Source organism: Schistocerca americana, chromosome 8 (assembly GCF_021461395.2).
Source record: "Schistocerca americana isolate TAMUIC-IGC-003095 chromosome 8, iqSchAmer2.1, whole genome shotgun sequence".
Lineage (NCBI taxonomy): Eukaryota > Metazoa > Arthropoda > Insecta > Orthoptera > Acrididae > Schistocerca > Schistocerca americana.
The window spans coordinates 298,582,706-298,604,440 of NC_060126.1; positions in this window are offsets into that span (position 1 = coordinate 298,582,706).

Consider the following 21,735-nt stretch of genomic DNA (forward strand, 5'->3'; position numbering starts at 1 on the left):
ATATTGGGGCAGAAACTGCCTAGCCATGTTATTTTTGTCAGCATTTGCCACTTCAGCAAAGGTTCTGAACTGTTCCAAGTCCTCTGGGGTTAATGTGACAGCCCAACGCAAGCATTAAGCGTGATCTTAGCAAATTATTTGGTGAATTTTTATTCCGTTTGTTGCGAGCTGCCTTCGCTAACGGTCGTGGTAAGTGAGAAATTCTACACAAGGAAGTGAGATACATAATTTGGAGGACTTGGCGCTGTCTTGAAGCGCAAAACGCGTGTGTACGTGAACCGCAAGTGTCACTCGAAACTGGCAACATTACACTCTTCTTCAGTGTCTTATCGTTATTGAATCGCACTGTAGTGTAGAGCGCAGGGTTGTGTAGTGGGCTATGAAACTATAAATTACGAAATTTACAGTCGTTACAATGCGGGAGCATTGTAATAGGTACGTCTGAAAAAGCCATGCGCAGAATTGTGTTTGGGGATGGGGGAGGGTCTCTATGCTTGATTATTATAGGATCTGGGAATATGAGGTAAAACGTCTTTGGCACAGGCAGACCAGTGGTCATTTGCATAGTTATTCGGACATTTGTCATACTGTACATGTGTTACGGTGTATTAAGCAGTATTTGACCTACGAACCTGAGTTGGCACCCAGGCAAATTATGTGAATCGCTTATTTCCGTTTTCTGAGGGTTTTAATTGGGCTGAAATTAATACTCAGCTAATGTCCCCTATCCTCTTTTATGTGCACCGTTCTGATTTTACGTGCAAAAACGGTCACACTCGTTCGGATTTTTCGTGGTAAAACAATCACCGTTGAAGAACTTCGAACTGGAGCGTGACTGATGGTTCAAATTTGGTCCACCGGTATATCGGACTTCGGTATAAGACAGGGTTTAGTCATCTGACAACATCTTACTTCGTTTGGATTTTACGTGCAAAAGACACGTTTTTCTGGGAGGATCTTTTTTCCGTTGTAGGTAAATGTGGCATGTAAAATTCGTTCTTCGTGAGCAGACTCGAGGAAACAGTTTAAAGTCAAATCAAATTAATAAAAAATGTACGCTTAAGATAAAACTGATAACTTGCTTTAAAAATCTAGCTTCTGTCACATAATACGTGCAAAAAATAGGTTTTTTAATCAGTTTTACCACGCGTGACACTTCTATCTTCAAACTTGTGCTAATCGGTTCGTATTTAATAAGAAGGTAGAAAAGTACATGTAATTAATGGTGGTTCTGTTGTTTTGTCAACGTTTTGTCCTTTCTCACAATATAAGTAGCATGGTTCGAAGGACAGTAAAGGAACAATACCAGATCAGTTTTTACCTGAGTCATTCAAAACTCTACATTGGTTGGCAAGGTATGACGGTCTAATGTGAATATTAGGATGAGTAAAAGGTGTAGAACATAAAAATGCTACTATCGTAGCACAGAAAAGGCGAATATATCATGGCTGAACTCAGATATAAGAGGAAAGTAGCTTTCCCAGTTACCTTTAAAGACATTTAAATCTAAATACGTTCATACATTCGTGGATTTTTAGTTACTAACCCTACTTCCTCGACACAGTGAGCTGTCTTAAATACGTATGTTGACGGGTGTAAGAACACATAGACACAAATTTATGTACTTCTAGAGTGGGGTGTATCTGTAATAGGAAGTATCCTAGAGTGTGACTGCATCTATAATAGAAAGTATCCCAGAGTGGGGATGCACGTTTCCTAAAGTTTAATGACTCGTTGTCTCATATAGCACAACATGTCAAATGCCATGTGGGATGGAATGATGGTATGTATCATTACGTAAAATGTTACTTTATGTGACACGATGCATTATATTACATGCCATCAGTACTAATACTAACAAGTGAGTCGGCCGTAGTGGCCGTGCGGCTCTAGGCGTTACAGTCTGGAGCCGAGCGACCGCTACGGTCGCAGGTTCGAATCCTACCTCGGGCATGGATGTATGTGATGTCCTTAGGTTAGTTAAGTTTAATTAGTTCTAAGTTATAGGCGACTGATGACCTCAGAAGTTAAGTCGCATAGTGCTCAGAGCCATTTGAACCATTTGAACTACCAAGTGAAAATGTCGGAATATGTCAAGAACTTTCGATTGAAATGAGTTTAAAGCCGTCACATAAGTCGAAAGGCTAGTTCCCATCGTTTACGTCTGTAACTCTGCCCGGAACAATTCCCCTTTCTTTGTATTATGAAAGGAGCATTTATCACTCTGGTATAGCTATGGGGAAAAAGAAATGTAGCAAGCAATGTGGAAAATGTCTTTCGTAACCCAGATGAGTGTACTCCTGCATGCCAGAGAGTCAATCTGTAAATAAACGCACGCGCACGCGCTCGCCTGTGTGTATGTGTGTATGTATGTGTGTGAAGCTTGGTTTCTCTTCTGCAGTACTTCATTTTGTTTCCCTTCGTGAAACAGCATAATACTCAAATTAACCTCTATCTTTGATAATGGCATCAATTCTGCAAGGAAGACAGTCCCCAAGCTCATTCACGTTTGCCAAATCTACCTCAAGAAAGACATTGATGGTCAGTTGTATATGTACATCTACATACATATTCTGCAAATCACAGTGAAGTGGCTGGCAGGGAGTATTGAGCCTCGTACCACATATTTTGCTTTCTTCCTGTTCCGATTGCGTATGGGATTTGGAAAATATTACTAATTACGTGGCTCTATGAGTTGTGTCGGTTCCACTTGCTTTATTTTCTTCGTTTGTTGATTGTCCTCGGTGTCGACGTACTGCGTTGCTACACTGGCTGAAAAATGAGGTTTGTAATTTGGACACTGACTGCGGTAAATTATGTAGCCGACCGGTACTCAGTTGCGTTTCACTGTCTTTTACTTTCACTTTCCACAACCCCCCCCCCCCCCCTCCCCATAAATGCACAGTTATATGTGTATGGCCACTGCACTACTATTTAACTTTTTATAAGTCTTATTAATAGTTTACAGGCAAACCTCCACATACTGCTACAACAGTTTACTACTGAACATCTAAGAGCAGTAAAATCCTAACCACAAAGTTCGCAGTTCCTGTAGAATGGAAAGGTACGTACGGAACGGACACTGTCATTGTTTTTACAGACGTCCTTATTGTTGAACACTAATTCCACATTTTTGTTGTTCTAACCAACACAGGTTTCTCATCTGACACTCGCCCATGGACTGACTGCCTCGTGACCAAAAATCGGTTTCTTATACTTCATCATAGTAACAGGTGCTGAAACTAAACATTGTTCCGAGTTTAATTTACAGAAATTACAATTAAAACTTAACTCATTTAATGAACTGAATACGTCGAAAAATTGGTCCTTTTTAACAGTTTCTTCTACTGCAAGAGTTAAGCCGAATTATTTGTTTAAATGATGAAATTAACATATATAGTTATGTAAACAATATTTTTGGCAGAACTGTTAATTACTGCGGAAGTAATGAAGGATTAGTTTTGCTAACATGATTTCGAATACAGCCAGGTAGATTCTTAATGAATGCTATTGTTTTGTCTCGTAAATGTTAGTAATTAGTAAGGAATCTATATTTGTCTATACAACAACAATAGAATTTAAGTTACGAAACAATTATTGATATCGCCCTATAACAAACGTTACATACTAGGCATAGTCAAAATAAATCAGAAACTCAATTACATCCATAAAACGAAACACAAATATTGATCTGGTGTTATATTCGTCAAAACTGAGGGCCAACCTTTCTCTTTTACGAAAATGCATATCATAGTCACGTATGTTAAACGTAATTAGTCCAAAAAATGAAAAAATAAATAAATTTAAGGATGATAATTGGAAAAACAAGATGGGAATTAAAATATGCCAGCTTCCTTCGTCACAGAGTGGTGTATTTAGCGTAATTCTGTCTTTGAGGTTCCTACGGGATCGATGTGTAGAGTGCAGAGAATAGGTCTCTACTAATCAGTTAATACTGGTTCCCGAAATGTTTGTAAGTATGCGTTAACGGAATAATTTACGTCTTACTTGAAGGGTTTGCCAGTTCAGATGTCTTAGTGTATCTGCCTCGTTCTCACATGAGTTAGACGAACCAGTGGCTGTTCGTTAATTCCTTCTTTGCATGCTTTCACTATTCCCTCTTACTTCCATTATTCATTGTTACTTCCATTTGGTACTGGTCCCACACACTTCAGAAATATTCTCAAATGGAGCTTATGGGCGCTCAAGAATTTTTATTACTACTACCTTCAGAATTTCAGAGAGTGGCCCATTCAACATAATCAACATCTTTCTGCAAATCTAGAAATGTTACAAACGTAGGTTTACCTTTCCTTAGCCTTTCTTGTACGATAAATCGTAGGGTCAGTATTGTCTCGGTTGTGCCTACCTTTTTCGGGATTCAAACTGATCCTTGCCCTGATCGGCTTCTACCAGTTTCTCCATTCATCAGTATACAATTCGTGTTAGCATTTTGCCACCATGATTCATTAAACTGATAGTTCGGTAGTATCCACATCTGTCAGCATCTACTTTCTTTGGAATTAGAATTAATACATTATTCGTGAAGTCTGAGGTATGTCGCCTGTCTCGTGCGCCTTGTACATCAGATGGAAAAGTGTTGTCCTAGTAGGCTCTGCCAAGGCTATCAGTAGTATTGTTGGATGTTGTCTACTCCAGTGGCCTTGTTTCGAGTTAGGTCTTTCACTGCTCTGTCAAATTCTTCTCGTGGTATCATATCCCCCATCTCAAATTCATCTACGCCCTTTTCCATTTCTGTAATGATGCATTCATCTGCCTTGAATAGACCCTCTATATACACCTTCCACCTTTCAGCTTTCCCTTCGTTTGTTGGGACTAGTTTTCCATCTGAGCTGTTGGTGTTCATACAGCTGCCACTCTTTTCTCCAAAAGTCTCTTTAATTTGGCCGAACAGTCAGGAAAGATGGCCTGGGGTCCTGCTTCGTTTCATAGTAGGACCACTTTCGTTGTCTTCTGCAGCACCCTTACAGCACAGACGTACGTCGAAGATTATGTACGCCCAGTTTCGTTGCCTTTCATGACAAACCATTCTGGGCTTGCATTTCAGCCAGATAATGCCCGATAGCACATGACGATAGCTTCTACTGCCTGTCTCCCTGCTTGCCAAACCCTACTTTGGCCAGCAAGGTCGCCATTCCTCTCCACAAATGAGAAAGTTTGAAACTTCATTGGGAGGACCCTTCAACCGATATTTTGACAATCTAACGTGCCAGGTGGACAGAATATGGAACCATATCCCCCAACAGGATATCCATCAACTCTGCCAGTCAATAACATGCCGAATAACTGCTTGCTTAAGGGACAGAGGTGGATCAACGTGTTATTGACTTGCTCAATTTCCTAATCTTCTTCCTCTCGAATAAATCATGCAATTTTTCTGCATTGCAACCATTTGTTTGTCTGTACATATGTACATCACTTCTTCCGGTTACCGTCCACTTTGTGAAATTCTTTCCTAATGTGAAATGCTCTTTTTTAAAAAATGTATACACAAACGAAATTCTCGTGTACTAAATGCTGTTAAAGTGTCGGTTAATAAGGGCTGCTGTCTGTGTTTCCGCTGCAGCTAATGCATGTCTCTGTTAACATATGCTATTAGTAGAATGAGATTTTCACTCTGCAGCGGAGTGTGCGCTGATATGAAACTTCCTGGCAGATTAAAACTGTGTGCCCGACCGAGACTCGAACTCGGGACCTTTGCCTTTCGCGGGCAAGTGCTCTACCAACTGAGATACCGAAGCACGACTCACGGCCGGTACTCACAGCTTTACTTCTGCCAGTACCTCGTCTCCTACCTTCCAAACTTTACAGAAGCTCTTCTGCGAACCTTGCAGAACTAGCACTCCTGAAAGAAAGGATACTGTGGAGACATGGCTTAGCCACAGCCTGGGGGATGTTTCCAGAATGAGATTTTCACTCTGCAGCGGAGTGTGCGCTGATATGAAACTTCCTGGCAGATTAAAACTGTGTGCCCGACCGAGACTCGAACTCGGGACCTTTGCCTTTCGCGGGCAAGTGCTCTACCAACTGAGCTACCGAAGCACGACTCACGTCCGGTACTCACAGCTTTACTTCTGCCAGTACCTCGTCTCCTACCTTCCAAACTTTACAGAAGCTCTTCTGCGAACCTTGCAGAACTAGCACTCCTGAAGGAAAGGATACTGTGGAGACATGGCTTAGCCACAGCCTGGGGGATGTTTCCAGAATGAGATTTTCACTCTGCAGCGGAGTGTGCGCTGATATGAAACTTCCTGGCAGATTAAAACTGTGTGCCCGACCGAGACTCGAACTCGGGACCTTTGCCTTTCGCGGGCAAGTGCTCTACCAACTGAGCTACCGAAGCACGACTCACGGCCGGTACTCACAGCTTTACTTCTGCCAGTACCTCGTCTCCTACCTTCCAAACTTTACAGAAGCTCTTCTGCGAACCTTGCAGAACTAGCACTCCTGAAAGAAAGGATACTGTGGAGACATGGCTTAGCCACAGCCTGGGGGATGTTTCCAAAATGAGATTTTCACTCTGCAGCGGTGCTTCTGTAAAGTTTGGAAGGTAGGAGACGAGGTACTGGCAGAAGTAAAGCTGTGAGTACCGGCCGTGAGTCGTGCTTCGGTAGCTCAGTTGGTAGAGCACTTGCCCGCGAAAGGCAAAGGTCCCGAGTTCGAGTCTCGGTCGGGCACACAGTTTTAATCTGCCAGGAAGTTTCATATCAGCGCACACTCCGCTGCAGAGTGAAAATCTCATTCTGGAAACATCCCCCAGGCTGTGGCTAAGCCATGTCTCCACAGTATCCTTTCTTTCAGGAGTGCTAGTTCTGCAAGGTTCGCAGAAGAGCTTCTGTAAAGTTTGGAAGGTAGGAGACGAGGTACTGGCAGAAGTAAAGCTGTGAGTACCGGCCGTGAGTCGTGCTTCGGTAGCTCAGTTGGTAGAGCACTTGCCCGCGAAAGGCAAAGGTCCCGAGTTCGAGTCTCGGTCGGGCACACAGTTTTAATCTGCCAGGAAGTTTCATATCAGCGCACACTCCGCTGCAGAGTGAAAATCTCATTCTGGAAACATCCCCCAGGCTGTGGCTAAGCCATGTCTCCACAGTATCCTTTCTTTCAGGAGTGCTAGTTCTGCAAGGTTCGCAGAAGAGCTTCTGTAAAGTTTGGAAGGTAGGAGACGAGGTACTGGCAGAAGTAAAGCTGTGAGTACCGGCCGTGAGTCGTGCTTCGGTAGCTCAGTTGGTAGAGCACTTGCCCGCGAAAGGCAAAGGTCCCGAGTTCGAGTCTCGGTCGGGCACACAGTTTTAATCTGCCAGGAAGTTTCATATCAGCGCACACTCCGCTGCAGAGTGAAAATCTCATTCTGGAAACATCCCCCAGGCTGTGGCTAAGCCATGTCTCCACAGTATCCTTTCTTTCAGGAGTGCTAGTTCTGCAAGGTTCGCAGAAGAGCTTCTGTAAAGTTTGGAAGGTAGGAGACGAGGTACTGGCAGAAGTAAAGCTGTGAGTACCGGCCGTGAGTCGTGCTTCGGTAGCTCAGTTGGTAGAGCACTTGCCCGCGAAAGGCAAAGGTCCCGAGTTCGAGTCTCGGTCGGGCACACAGTTTTAATCTGCCAGGAAGTTTCATATGCTATTAGTAGTTACCGAAAATACACTATGTGATCAAAATATACATTTTTCATATTAGATGCATTATTTTGCCATCTACTGCTAGGTACTCCATATCAGCGACCTCAGTAATTACTAGACGGCGTGAGAGATCAGAATGGGCCCTCCGCGGAACTCACGGACTCTGAACGTGGTCTGTTGTGTCATATGTCTGTAGGCGAGATTTCCACACTCCTAAACATCCCTAGGTCCACTGTTTCCGATGTGATAGTGAAGTGAAAACGTGAAGGGACACGTGCAGCAGAAAAGCGCATAGGCCGTCCGCGTCTTTTGACTGACAGAGACCGCCGACAGTTGAAGAGGATCTTAATGTGTAATAGGCGGACATCTATCCAGGCCATCACACAGGAATTCCTAACTGCATCAGGAACCACTACAAGTACTGTGTCAGGCGGGAGGTGAGAAAACTTGCATTCCATGGTCGAGCGGTGGCTCATAAGCCACTCAATCACGCCGGTGAATGCCAAATAACGCTTCGCTTGGGTTAAGGAGCGTTAACATTTGACGATTCAACAGTGGGAAAACGTTGTGGAGTGACGAATTACGGTACACAATATGGCGATCCAATGCTAGGGTGTGGGTATGGCGAACGCCCGGTGAACGTCATCTGTGTAGTGCCAACAATAAAATTCGGAGGCAGTGGTGTAATGGCGTGGTCGTGTTTCTCACGGACTGGGCTTGCACCGCTTGTTGTTTCGCGTAGCACTATCACAGCACAGGGCTACATTGATGATTTAAGCACCTTCTTGCCTCCCCCTGTTGAAGAGCAATTCGGGGATGGCGACTGCATCTTTCAATACGATCGATCACCTGTTCATAAGCCACGGCCTGTGGCGGAGTGGGTACACGAAAATTACATCACTTTACTGAACTGTCCAGCACAGAGTCCTGATCTTAATCCTGTAGAACACTTTTGGGATGTTTGGGAACGCCGACTTCGTGCCAGGCCTCACCGACCGTCATCGATACCTCTCCTCAGTGCAGCACGCCGTGAAAAATGGGCTGCCATTCCCCAAGAAACCTTCCGGCGCCTGATTCAACGTATGCCTGCGAGAATGGTAGCAGTCATCAATGTTAAGGGTGGACCAACACCATATTGAATTCCAGCATTACCGATGGAGGGCGCCACGAACTTGTAAGTCATTTTCAGCCAGGTGTCCGAATATTTTTGATCACTTAGTGTAAGATCTGTCACTTTCCCTGTGGGGCGGACTGTGTACGTACAACACTTCAATGCTACGTTTTAGGTTAACGGGTGAGGGTCACATGAGTTCAGGTTATCTGTTTTACCGATCGAACGCTCGAAAAACGATCTTCAATTCCTCCTCAAGTGAGTTTACTTTGTAATGTGAAATGTATTGATTGTTTTAGAACCTAAATAACTCATTAGAAGTAAGTACCAAGTAATTATATTAGTAAATTACTGTGAATTTTCTGGTAGCTATGTATGCATTACACAGATCTCTCGCAGCTGAACAGGCAGGTAACTGTTCGCGTATTGCTCTCCCTGTGAGATCAACATACTGTACTAGTGGGCATCAACCCAGCCAATGGGGTAACAAATCCTTTTACAGATTCGCACCCAGGCCGTGAAATCATTGCAGTGGATGGCAGAAATTACTTCACTCGCTATAGCAAAGTGACAGTGAAGTTACAGCTCGACTCGGAGCAATAATCATTCGAGCCGGCCCTCGCTTTTCCCAGCAGCTGTAGACCAAGTTCTGCAAGCTGCGCGGCCACGGCCCCTGCCGGTCGCTCCTTATTAAGTGAACAGCGAGCCCCTGCGGTCGCTGAGGTTGATTAATGAGCGCCGAAGAAGGGCGGTTGCTTAGCGACGCACAGCCCAGCAACTGCTCGCTGAAGACGCCGGCCCGCATCTCCGCTGTAGGCGGCCGGCAGCTGGCGCGCTGGGGCATTAGTCTGCAGGAACACGAGGCACGCGCCAACATTCAAGCCGGAATCCGGGAGGCGTGGCAGGGACCGAGGCACAGCAATTAACATCCCGCCGGAGCCTTTGAGGGTGGGTGCACACTACGCCCCTCCTGCGTATTGTGCGCGTCTTTGATAACAGGCCCATATCAAGAGCGTCGCCGGAATCTAGAAACGTATGGGAAGGTGAAAGGTTCACATCCTGGCCCGGTTCAGATAAGTGCGATAAATACTAGCGCAAGATTCCACCCGTCAGCTTTGACCAGTGCCGTCATACAGCAGCCAAAGACGAGACACACTGATGATTTCAAAACGGCGACCAATACTCGTAAAGGTTTCCGAGGCACCGGTATGTAATCTCGATTAAGAGATTTCTGGGAATTATTAATAATAAATATTGAAACTAATGGGTCAATAGAAGCAAACTGGGCTGGGTTGCGAGGAACTATCACGTAACGTAACAACATGAGAATCACAGTATCAGTAAAGTACCGGAATCGCGACAGAGAAAGGAGCAAGACATAGCCAAAATTCATGAAAAATAACGAAACGTGGAATGTATATAACTTGAATAGAGCTGAATAGTTCAAGTATACAGCGCTGTACAATAAAATAAATCGTAAAAGAAACAGCACAACATGCCTAACGTAAACTGACCAAAAATAATATCATATGGAATCGACATTTTCAATTGAACTGTATAGCGTAAATATATACAGCGATACCAAAAATGCAAATGTTGAAAGAAATAGCGCAACACCTCTAACGAAAATCCGCTAAAAATAACGAAACGTGGAACTGACAACTGGAATTTACCTATATATAACTTAATTTTACAGAGGGACACATAAAATAAATCCTGAAAGATATTGCCCCATTTTCTAAAAATATAACAATGAAAAAAAAGGAAACATCCAAATATTAGTGAGAACGAAGATTTTAAATACAGTTGCTGCTCATTTTAGTAGCAACAATGTAAGCTGTGCTTTTACGTTTGTGCCGATACTCATCCTTGGAAACTGTGTCATATTCGAGAAAAGGCCAAATATTTTTGAGAACATAGGTAATAAATATGGTTTGCTGCTCGTTGCACTTGGCCGCATTGTAGGCTGTGCTCTTTATTTTCTCTCTAATCACACCCTCTGAAATAGCAAAATTTTCAGAATAAACAACACACATTAATTAAGTTCTTCAAAGCCAATAATTCGGTTCACACACTTCGGTTGACCCGATGAGAGTTAGTTGTTTTGTCTATAAATAACAACATTTGGAAACTGAAGCTTAGACAACATGCAATGTCAACAAAAGCTAAAATTTATCCAGAAGGCAATAACAGACTTCGACTGTAGGCCACCATTCTCTTCGGATCATCAGATGCAGTAAATAGCGCCTCGTAAAGTCGGAGGCACATTAAGATAACACACCGTGTCTGAAATGAAACGATTCATGTTCACGAAAACATTGATGAAATCGATTCGTCTTTCTCGGGTACTTCAGAATAGCCATTGTTTCCTGGTTTCCTGGAAACTTGGTGCTAAGACATTCGAGGAGGTTCATGGGCTGTACCGTCGAAGATACGGAAACTACTAACAAGGACCAGTATCAGCTTTAAGTCAGCAAATCCAGACGCAGAGAAAGTTTTCTTAATTAGGAACATCCTGAACGACCATCAACAAGCGACAACATATTTGAGAAGGCCACTCAATAGGGCATACGCGCTTCTGTTAGTCGTTTGAGCCGTTAGGTGACCATTCCACGATGCATTGTCCCGCGTACTCACCCCTTTATTCTTAAGACTGTGGCATATCGCATCTAGGTAATTCCTCAATTGGAGGAACGTAATGAAAAATGTAGGGATGCTTACTGAACTTCCAGAGTTCGTGGAAACTGAAAACCAGTTAGATATACTCCTCTAACCGGACGAGGCACATTTCACATATGTCGGTTGTGAAACGTCACAACTGCCAAAAACAAGCCCTTGATATACAAGAATGGGACAGAAATATCCTGAAACTGAACATGTGGCTAGGAGTGACCAAGACTATGTTTTATGGATCATTCTTTTTTGCAGGACAAACGATGACGACAGGCACCAGTTACTTACACATGCCTGAGATTTTACTGGAAAGACAGATTGAGTCAGGTGGTTTTTTCATTCCGTTTTGCAGCAGCAGGACACGGGTCTTCCACATTTTGATCTTACTGTTGGAGACTACTGCCACTACATGTTCCTTTGGCGGTGGAGAGATAGAGAGCCGGCCGAAGTGGCCGTGCGGTTAAAGGCGCTGCAGTCTGGAACCGCGCGACCGCTACGGCCGCAGGTTCGAATCCTGCCTCGGGCATGGATGTTTGTCATGTCCTTAGGTTAGTTAGGTTTAACTAGTTCTAAGTTCTAGGGGACTAATGACCTCAGCAGTTGAGTCCCATAGTGCTCAGAGCCATTTGAACCATTTTTTTGAGAGATAGAGATTCACCGCGTATGTGCTCCCTGAGATCACGTGACTTCCTTACCCCTCTTCTTATGTGTACAGTGATAACAGCAGTACCATGCGCCAGCTGTGTAATAGGACTGTGAATGTGATTAACAGAGTCACACCTCATCTACTGCGGTGTTTATCTGAACCATGGTAGGTACTCTTGCAAAATTATTGGTATCTCTCTTCATCATGTATAGTGTGATTCCATTTTGATACATGTGTCTTATCTGTAATTATTTAACGTACCCCCTGTTTGCTATATGCTAATCCTAAGTACCTGCAAACATTTGTATTACTTATGTTTTCATTTCTATATACTGATGCTAATGATGACTAATGGCGAAACGCGTAAAAATAGATTAATAAACGAAGGGATGTCAAATTATAGTTTTCTCGGCATTATAATTACTTCAACTCCGACAATTTCAGCAAATGGGAGACTACTCAAATTAAAAACAGCAGCTGTACAAACAATATAAAACATTATTACGTGTGTACTATTTGGTTCCAATTATTGTATGCGGTGAATAATAATATGCGGGAAATAACGGCAACAAACGTAAAATCCACGCTGTGACATAATGCGAATGAGATATTATGAAACTAGTCACAGAATACAATATTTGGAAGCAAATAGTGCACACATAATAATGTTTTACAATGTTTATAAGGATGCTATGTTTGCGTGTTTTAGAATTAAAAAAAATAAAAATAGAATAAGAACACTGATGATGGCGGTATTGCTGTTGAAACTAGTTTGGGAAAGAGATTAAAACAAATAATAAAAGTGTTTTCTTCAAGGCGAACCCACAATGGAAGGTAGATACTTAGCATTTTATTTGTGACTTCGAAACTTCTCAGTCCCAAATTGGTTTTCTCGCGCTTAGGAATAAGACGGGGTTGCGATACGCAACCACTTCGCTGGTTCAGAAATGTTATATTATGCCTGCGATTGCAGTTTGAGTCAATGAATACCATAAGTCTGTTTTTCGGCTAATCTCAAAGACTTAATTAGTAGAATGGACAGAAGAGCTGTTGTTGAAATTTTTATTACTATTACTATTAGCATACATCTTCACCGTGTATTCTAGTGGCGTGAAAGATTTTTCCCGTGAGTTCACAACCATCGTACACACATCAAAAAAGTTTCGCATCACCCCAGTTCCCAGAACTCCTGAAGACAGTCGTTGACTTTGGATATTGCATCACAGACACAGTCCCTTTGGCTGTTGAGAGATGTTACTAAACCCGCCCAAAGATTTAAACAACCATGCACGAGTAGCGCCTACTACACGGAGAAGATCCGACAGCAGATAGTTCCAGTCATTCCACCAGAAAGAGGGTTCACGGCTTGTGTTATCTGTAAATCAAACATTTCTGGCCGGTCAATACCGCGGTTTGATCACGTCCGCATTGTTACTTTGTGCCAGGCAGGGCTCTCAACAAAGGAAGTGTCTAGGCGTCTCGGAGTGAACCAAAGCGATGTTGTTCGGACATGGAGGAGATACAGAGACACAGGAACTGTTGATGACATGCCTCGCTCGGGCCGCGCAAGGGCTACTACTGCAGCGGATGACCGCTACCTACGGATTATGGCTCGGAGAAACCCTGACAGCAGAGCCACTATGTTGAATAATGCTTTTTGTGCAGCCAAAGGACGTCGTGTTACGACTCGTACTGTGCGCAATAGACTGTGTGATGCGCAACTTCAGTCCAGACCTCCGTGGTGAGGTCCATCTTTGGAACCACGACACCATGCAGCGCGCTACAGATGGGCCCAACAACATGACGAATGGGCCGCTCAGGACTGGCATCACTTTCTCTTCACTGATGAGTGTCACATATGCTTACAACCAGACAATCGTCGGAGACGTGTTTCGAGGTGAGCCGGTCAGGCTGAAAGCCTTAGACACACGGTCCAGCGAGTGCAGCAAGGTGGAGGTTCCCTGCTGCTTTGGAGTTGCATTATGTGGAGCCGACGTACGCCGCTGGTGGTCATGGAAGGCACCTTAACGGCTCTGTGGTACGTGAATGCCATCCTCCGACCGATAGTGCAACCTTATCGGCAGCATTTGGCAGAGGCTCTCGTATTCATGGACGACAATTCACGTCCTCATTGTGCACATCTTGTTAACGACTTTCTTCGGGATAACTACATCGCTCGACTAGACTAGCCAGCATGAATCTTATCTGGCATGCCTGGAAAGGGGTGTTTGTGGACGACGTGACCCATTATCCTCTCTGAGGCATCTACGCCGAATCGCCGTTGAGGAATGGGACAATCTGGGCCAACAGTGCTTTGATGAACTTGTGGATAGTATGCAAGAGAACATGCTACCGGATATTAGAGGTACCGGTGTGTACAGCAATCTGGACCACCACCTCTGAAAGTCTTGCGGTATGGTGGTACAACATGCAATGTGTGGTTTTCATGAACAATAAAAAGGGCGGAAATGATGTTTATGTTGATCTCTATTCCAATTTTGTGTACAGGATCCGGAACTCTCGGAACCGAACTGATGCCAAACTTTTTTGATGTGTGTAATGATGTACCCACGTTGTTTTTGATTTCGCGGTAGTGAATATGAAACTGAAATTGTAGCACGTTATAGTACACACCATATTGAAACCTTGAAGTTATGTATGGTGTATGTCCACATAATTCGAACCATCTGTGTATTTCCATACACTTTATCTCATACATAACGTTCATTACTTTCATATTATTTACATCGAAATTTCAAAATTTCGACTGTTCATTCCAAACGGTATGAATCCGTCAAGAAATGATCAAGTCAGAATTGTAGTTAGATTTGTATCAATTTTCTCCAAGGAGTGATGTAAGATTTATAATAATTATCAAAATTATTATACGTGGCCTTAGTCGCTAACCTACAGAACATCTGCATATGTGAAATACTTGAGCGTTTAAGGAATCTAATTAATTCTGTTTTGTATGCTATATAAAATTCATTCTTAGTGTAGCGAAGCTTTGTATTGCATTAACAGCAACTCAAAGGTTCAAAATGGCTCTGAGCACCATGGGACTTAACATGTGAGGTCATTGATCCCCTAGAACTTAGAACTACTTAAACCTAACTAACCTAAGGACATCACACACATCCATGCCCGAGGCAGGATTCGAAGCTGCGACCGTAGCGGTCATGCAGTTCCAGACGGAAGCGCCTAGAACCGCTAGGTCACCCCGGCCGGCTAACTCAAAGGACCACCCGTTGTTTTGTTGACTTGATACAGTATGTACCTCGCAGGTGTGAACAAACTGATTCCTTTTTATAGAGTGACGTATAAAGAAAATGGATTGAGAGCAAACCAGAGAAAGACTAAAGTATTCAGAAGCGGAAGAATAAAGGGAAAATTGAGGATCATTTATCAGGCGATATGACGGAATTCTTCTTCCTTTGGAAACAAACTGATGCCTGACGGATGAAGCAAAACCTACTGGTATAAACCTATGCACTCATTACCGAACTTACTTTCTAAGAACGTTGTAAGTGGACTTGAAGTTAAGTTAATTAGAGTTACATGAAGTGGCCCCGTTGAGCTGACGTTATCGTAACAGTGGCCTCCAGAATAATAAGCAGCGAAATCGTTATCAACAAAATTAAACAAGAATCACAATTAACTCAGTTTATTACATTAAAGTGCATGATAAATATTTTGCCAAACGTTCTGAGTGCTAAGCTAATAAGCGAAGTCTAGAGATATGGAATCTAATTCTAGTACTCACATACCAGAATAGAACAATCAAATTTGCTAATTCATAACGTGTTTACTGAAAGGTTAGTAATGAAAGACAGATAGCGCTATAGATGGTTATGCGTTTGCGTTGACAGCATATTAGTCATAGAACCGCAAGCACGTACTCAGAAAAACTAAACTTACTGAAAGTACGTAAAAATGACTTTACTATCACTGTAGCCGGCCGAAGTGGCCGTGCGGTTAAAGGCGCTGCAGTCTGAAACCGCAAGACCGCTACGGTCGCAGGTTCGAATCCTGCCTCGGGCATGGATGTTTGTGATGTCCTTAGGTTAGTTAGGTTTAACTAGTTCTAAGTTCTAGGGGACTAATGACCTCAGCAGTTGAGTCCCATAGCGCTCAGAGCCATTTTTGTACTATCACTGTAGCTTCTTTCACTGTCAATGGCAGAGTTTATCATGTTAATCTGGAGGTGGAGGCTGAAATGGCTACATCATCAGTCACTGAATTTCTACCAACTACTTTTGTATCTATGGGTAAGTTCAGATCAGCCGGAAAAATATGTAATTCCCCTGCCCATAAAGTCTGCTCGATGAGGCACATGGCTGCAAAGACGCTCGACTGGTGAGATGCGATTGAGAATGTGTCGAGGAACAGGCCTGGCGGGGCAGTCACTTTGCGTCGTCTGCCCCGTAAAAGGAACACTCGTATCTCTGTGGTTTGGAAAAGCTATGCATATTCCCAGTGCCGACCGATGTATTACAAGATGCTGAAATCCTACTCTGACTCTTATTTAAGGCGGTTAATCAGCAACAATCTACATAACACTTGATACTGAAAAACTCTCTCTCTCTCTCTGTGTGTGTGTGGTCAATGAGGTTGGACCTCTGTAGTACAGTCGCGTCTCTCTCTCTAACTTCTAAATTAATTGTATTACCCAATTGGTGCACTTCTTACATGGTGTTAAACAATTTTGACATGCAATGTCTGAACTGGGAGCACCTCACGCCTTCAGAGGCGTCCTCCTCAGTGCACTTTGAGGTGTTATTGATAGTGAACTGTGCATTTCGAGGAAGCCCTGATTTCTATGGTTCTGTCCACAAAATCGTTCTTTGTGTTCTTTGCCAGAAATAGAACATCCCCCCTTCCTTAGTCACCTCATTAAAAGCAGTCGTTGGTGCCTGACACTGTAGGAGGTGGTATCTTCTGACTTTTAGCGTACAGCGCCCAGAGCAATTTTCTACAGTGCTAGTGAATCTGGCTATCCGGGGGTGACCCCCATTCGTTACCTTTCTGCGAATTTCGGCTGAGAGCTGTTTTATACGCTGGCTTCGTATCCCACACGCCCATGCGCTGACATCGCAGAAAAGTACGGTGTCACATAGGGGCCTCTTATTTAGGTGAAACATGTAGATGGTATGAAAATGTAATCTACGATGGTTAAGTATTGACAATCACTGATACTGATGTACATTTCATTTAGCGGTTGGGGTTAACTGTTCCGATTTCATTCATATCTTTTAGTTCCGGATTTGTATCAGCTATGGGCAGCACTCGAAAAAGCAGTGGTACAACAACGTACATCATTATGCGGAAGAGGATCATGTAGCGTTGAGAAATTGGGGATGAGAATCGAAGCGTCTCAGATGTGGTGCTAAAAATGATGCTGAAAGACGAGTGAACTGACAACGTTAGACATTAGGAGATTCTCTAAAGAATCGGCGAGCAAAGCAATTCATGAAAAACATAACTTGATGAAGCGACGGAATGATAAGTCATGTGCTAAAACATCAAGATGTACCTTGGTATCACGTTGAGTTCTAAGGAACATTAATTGTATTGAAACCACAATATTCTACACTCCTGGAATTGGAAAAAGGAACACATTGACACCGGTGTGTCAGGCCCACCATACTTGCTCCGGACACTGCGAGAGGGCTGTACAAGCAATGATCACACGCACGGCACAGCGGACACTCCAGGAACCGCGATGTTGGCCGTCGAATGGCGCTAGCTGCGCAGCATTTGTGCACCGCCGCCGTCAGTGTCAGCCAGTTTGCCGTGGCATACGGAGCTCCATCGCAGTCTTTAACACTGGTAGCATGCCGCGACAGCGTGGACGTGAACCGTATGTGCAGTTGACGGACTTTGAGCGAGGGCGTATAGTGGGCATGCGGGAGGCCGGGTGGACGTACCGGACCGTAGGATCCTACGCAGTGCCGTAGGGGACCGCACCGCCACTTCCCAGCAAATTAGGGACACTGTTGCTCCTGGGGTATCGGCGAGGACCATTCGCAACCGTCTCCATGAAGCTGGGCTACGGTCCCGCACACCGTTAGGCCGTCTTCCGCTCACGCCCCAACATCGTGCAGCCCGCCTCCAGTGGTGTCGCGACAGGCGTGAATGGAGGGACGAATGGAGACGTGTCGTCTTCAGCGATGAGAGTCGCTTCTGCCTTGGTGCCAATGATGGTCGTATGCGTGTTTGGCGCCGTGCAGGTGAGCGCCACAATCAGGACTGCATACGACCGAGGCACACAGGGCCAACACCCGGCATCATGGTGTGGGGAGCGATCTCCTACACTGGCCGTACACCACTGGTGATCGTCGAGGGGACACTGAATAGTGCACGGTACATCCAAACCGTCATCGAACCCATCGTTCTACCATTCCTAGACCGGCAAGAGAACTTGCTGTTCCAACAGGACAATGCACGTCCGCATGTATCCCGTGCCACCCAACGTGCTCTAGAAAGTGTAAGTCAACTACCCTGGCCAGCAAGATCTCCGGATCTGTCCCCCATTGAGCATGTTTGGGACTGGATGAAGCGTCGTCTCACGCGGTCTGCACGTCCATCACGAACGCTGGCCCAACTGAGGTGCCAGGTGGAAATGGCATGGCAAGCCGTTCCACAGGACTACATCCAGCATCTCTACGATCGTCTCCATGGGAGAATAGCAGCCTACATTGCTGCGAAAGGTGGATATACACTGTACTAGTGCCGACATTGTGCATGCTCTGTTGCCTGTGTCTATGTGCCTGTGGTTCTGTCAGTGTGATCATGTGATGTATCTGACCCCAGGAATGTGTCAATAAAGTTTCCCCTTCCTGGGACAATGAATTCACGGTGTTCTTATTTCAATTTCCAGGAGTGTAAATAGATAATTGAACTTTGCAAATAGACCCAGAGGGCCACTCGAACCCTTGTGTTATCCTCTGCCCTATAGTGTCATTCGCAAGTACGGAGGAGCATGGAGCAGCGTGCCAGTCTCCGAGCCATTGTTGCTTTTCTCGACCTTGGGGTTGTTACTTCGTATTGGGGAGCTCCTCAGATGGCATTAGGAAGCTAAGTGGATATCGTTCGCAAGGAAAAAAATCCATGATAGTAGAAGGTCCTTCGCATTGCCGTCAGACACGCTGACTTTTGAATTACAAAGGCAGACGGATAATATCGTAAAACACAAAAACTGGTGACGTCGGATGGAAGTGTTACTCTTAAAGGAAGATATTTGTGCAGGAGAATCAATGAACAATGGTGGACATCATATAAGCGTACATAAGACAGAAGAAAAACAGATATAATGACGTGTATATATGTGCATGACGATCAGAAGTTTCTATATATTGTCTGGGAGACGAGTCTTCATTACTGACAAGTTAGTACTTATGTTCTGTTGTCTAGCGGCCGCTAGGAGCCACCCAATGACGGGCTGCCTTTGGAACAGGATGCACCCGCAAATTCACCACGCTGCGAAGCGAATGAACACTTCTGTGAAACTTAACAGTGAGTTTATTTTCTGTAACTACAAGTCTACTTTGAAGTTAATTTCAGTTTTGGTGTTCTTAGTCTTTAATCACTTCTGTTTCATTTCAAACAGTGGTATGTGCGACGCGTGGTGCAATTCCGACATGGGAAACGGAACAAAAAAAGAAAGACATGTGCTACACAAGCAGGCCAGAGAATTTGTTTTCGTTGAGCAGCTACGTTGTGAAGGAAAGGAAAGAAGGCGATTGATTGTTTAGGATGATTTTCCAAAATATGCTATTATCCCCTCATTTATACATCCCACTGTATCGAAATTGCTAGTGTTGCTTCAAAGAGACTGTCATTTTAAAGGCAGTAAATCTTTATTGTGTGCACTGCTGAAAGACACAGTCTTCAGCAGCTCAGTTATTAACGTACACGAAATGTTACCGGAAAGGACTAGAAGTGTCGCATGTTAGACATGAGTTTTGCGGAGGATCATGGGTTTGACGTCCGAGAGTATTACTGACCTAGATGAAACTTTGCTTAATGCCAGTGATTCATTAATAGATGAAATGCAGTGCTTTTGTTATTAAGAAATACGGTGCAATGTTCTCAGAGTTCATCTTAGCCACTTCGGTTAATCGTACATGAGTGCATGAATCCTGGCCAGACCCAAACTTCCATAGACTATGTGTCACAACCTACAATCGTATTTACGTATCTCCCCGTCCAGGAAGGACACATTTATTGAGAGTTGAAAGCCTGGTATCCGTGAATAAATACGAAATACCAATGCCTGTGGTACTAAAAAGTAGGATGCCATGGTTACTTCAGACCTGCATGCATGTACGTAGAAACATGAACTTCAGTGACTGCAGCCGTCAAGAAATGTATCCGCAGTTGTGTACATAATCCATCTTCGGCTGTGTATCAGAATGGTGAGAGTTAAAATCTGAGCCGGAACGAGACTCAGATCTGGATCTTCCGCTTTACGTGAGCATTGGTATTAACGGTTTCGGCTATCCGCGCACGAGAGACGGCCATACCCAAACTACCATATATCGTCGCCCCTGCACTCGTACATTACATACATTACCGTCCTGGAAGGACATATATACTGAGAGTCAAGGTCCTGATGATGGCGAATAAATATGGAACAGCAGTGGCTGTGATATTAAGAAGAAGAGGGAAATCCGGGTTGGAATCCCGGTATGGCACAGATTTTCACGGTATTCATTCTAATATACAGGCGAAGCCATATCATATTAGGAACTGTTAATCGATTTCTTATATTTTTTGATGACTGTAGTCGCAGTAGTTTCCATTCATTGGAGAGATGCATGCATATCAGATGGAACATTGCACCAAACTTCTGAATAACACAGGAATTGCCGGCCAGAGTGGCGGAGCGGTTCTAGTCACTACAGTCCGGAACCGCGCGACCGCTACGCTCGCAGGTTCAAATCCTGCCTCGGGCATGGATAATGTGTGATGTCCTTAGGTTAGTTAGGTTTAAGTAGTTCTAAGTTCTAGGGGACTGATGACCTCAGAAGTTAAGTCTCACAGTGCCCAGAGCCATTTGAACACAGGAATTGTTAGTCCACATTTATGCGCCAATACCGGCCCCTCGACTCTCAATAAATATGTCCTTCCTGCACGGGAATATACGCATCGTACTAAAAATGCAGGTCGCTGCGTAAGGACGACGACAGATTGGAGCTAGGATCTGACCTTGATTCACGCATGGATAGCCGAAGCGGTTGAGGCGACCGCTCACGTAAGGTCGAAATTCGGTTTCGATTCCCAGTTTGGCACACATTTTCGCTGGCGTCATTCTAAATACAGCATAACCTGGTTCATATTTGCAAATTAGACTAAATTTCCTGTATTCCTTGTTGACCACAGTCGGTACAGTCGCTGTTCCTCCAGATATGCATGAATGTCTGAAGGAACATTGCTATGTACTTATTTATAAAATAGGCACTGCTATTTCGTATTTATTCGCCAGTACAGGGCCTTCGACTATGAAGAAATACGTCCTGGACGTGAGTGAATATATGTAATGTACGAACGCAGGTAGTGACACAAGAACGATGATATGTGGAAGTCTGGACGTTTCCGTGATTCGTGCTTGGATTGCCGAAGACGTTGAGGCGACCACACACGTAATGTGGGAAATGTAGGTTCGTTTCCC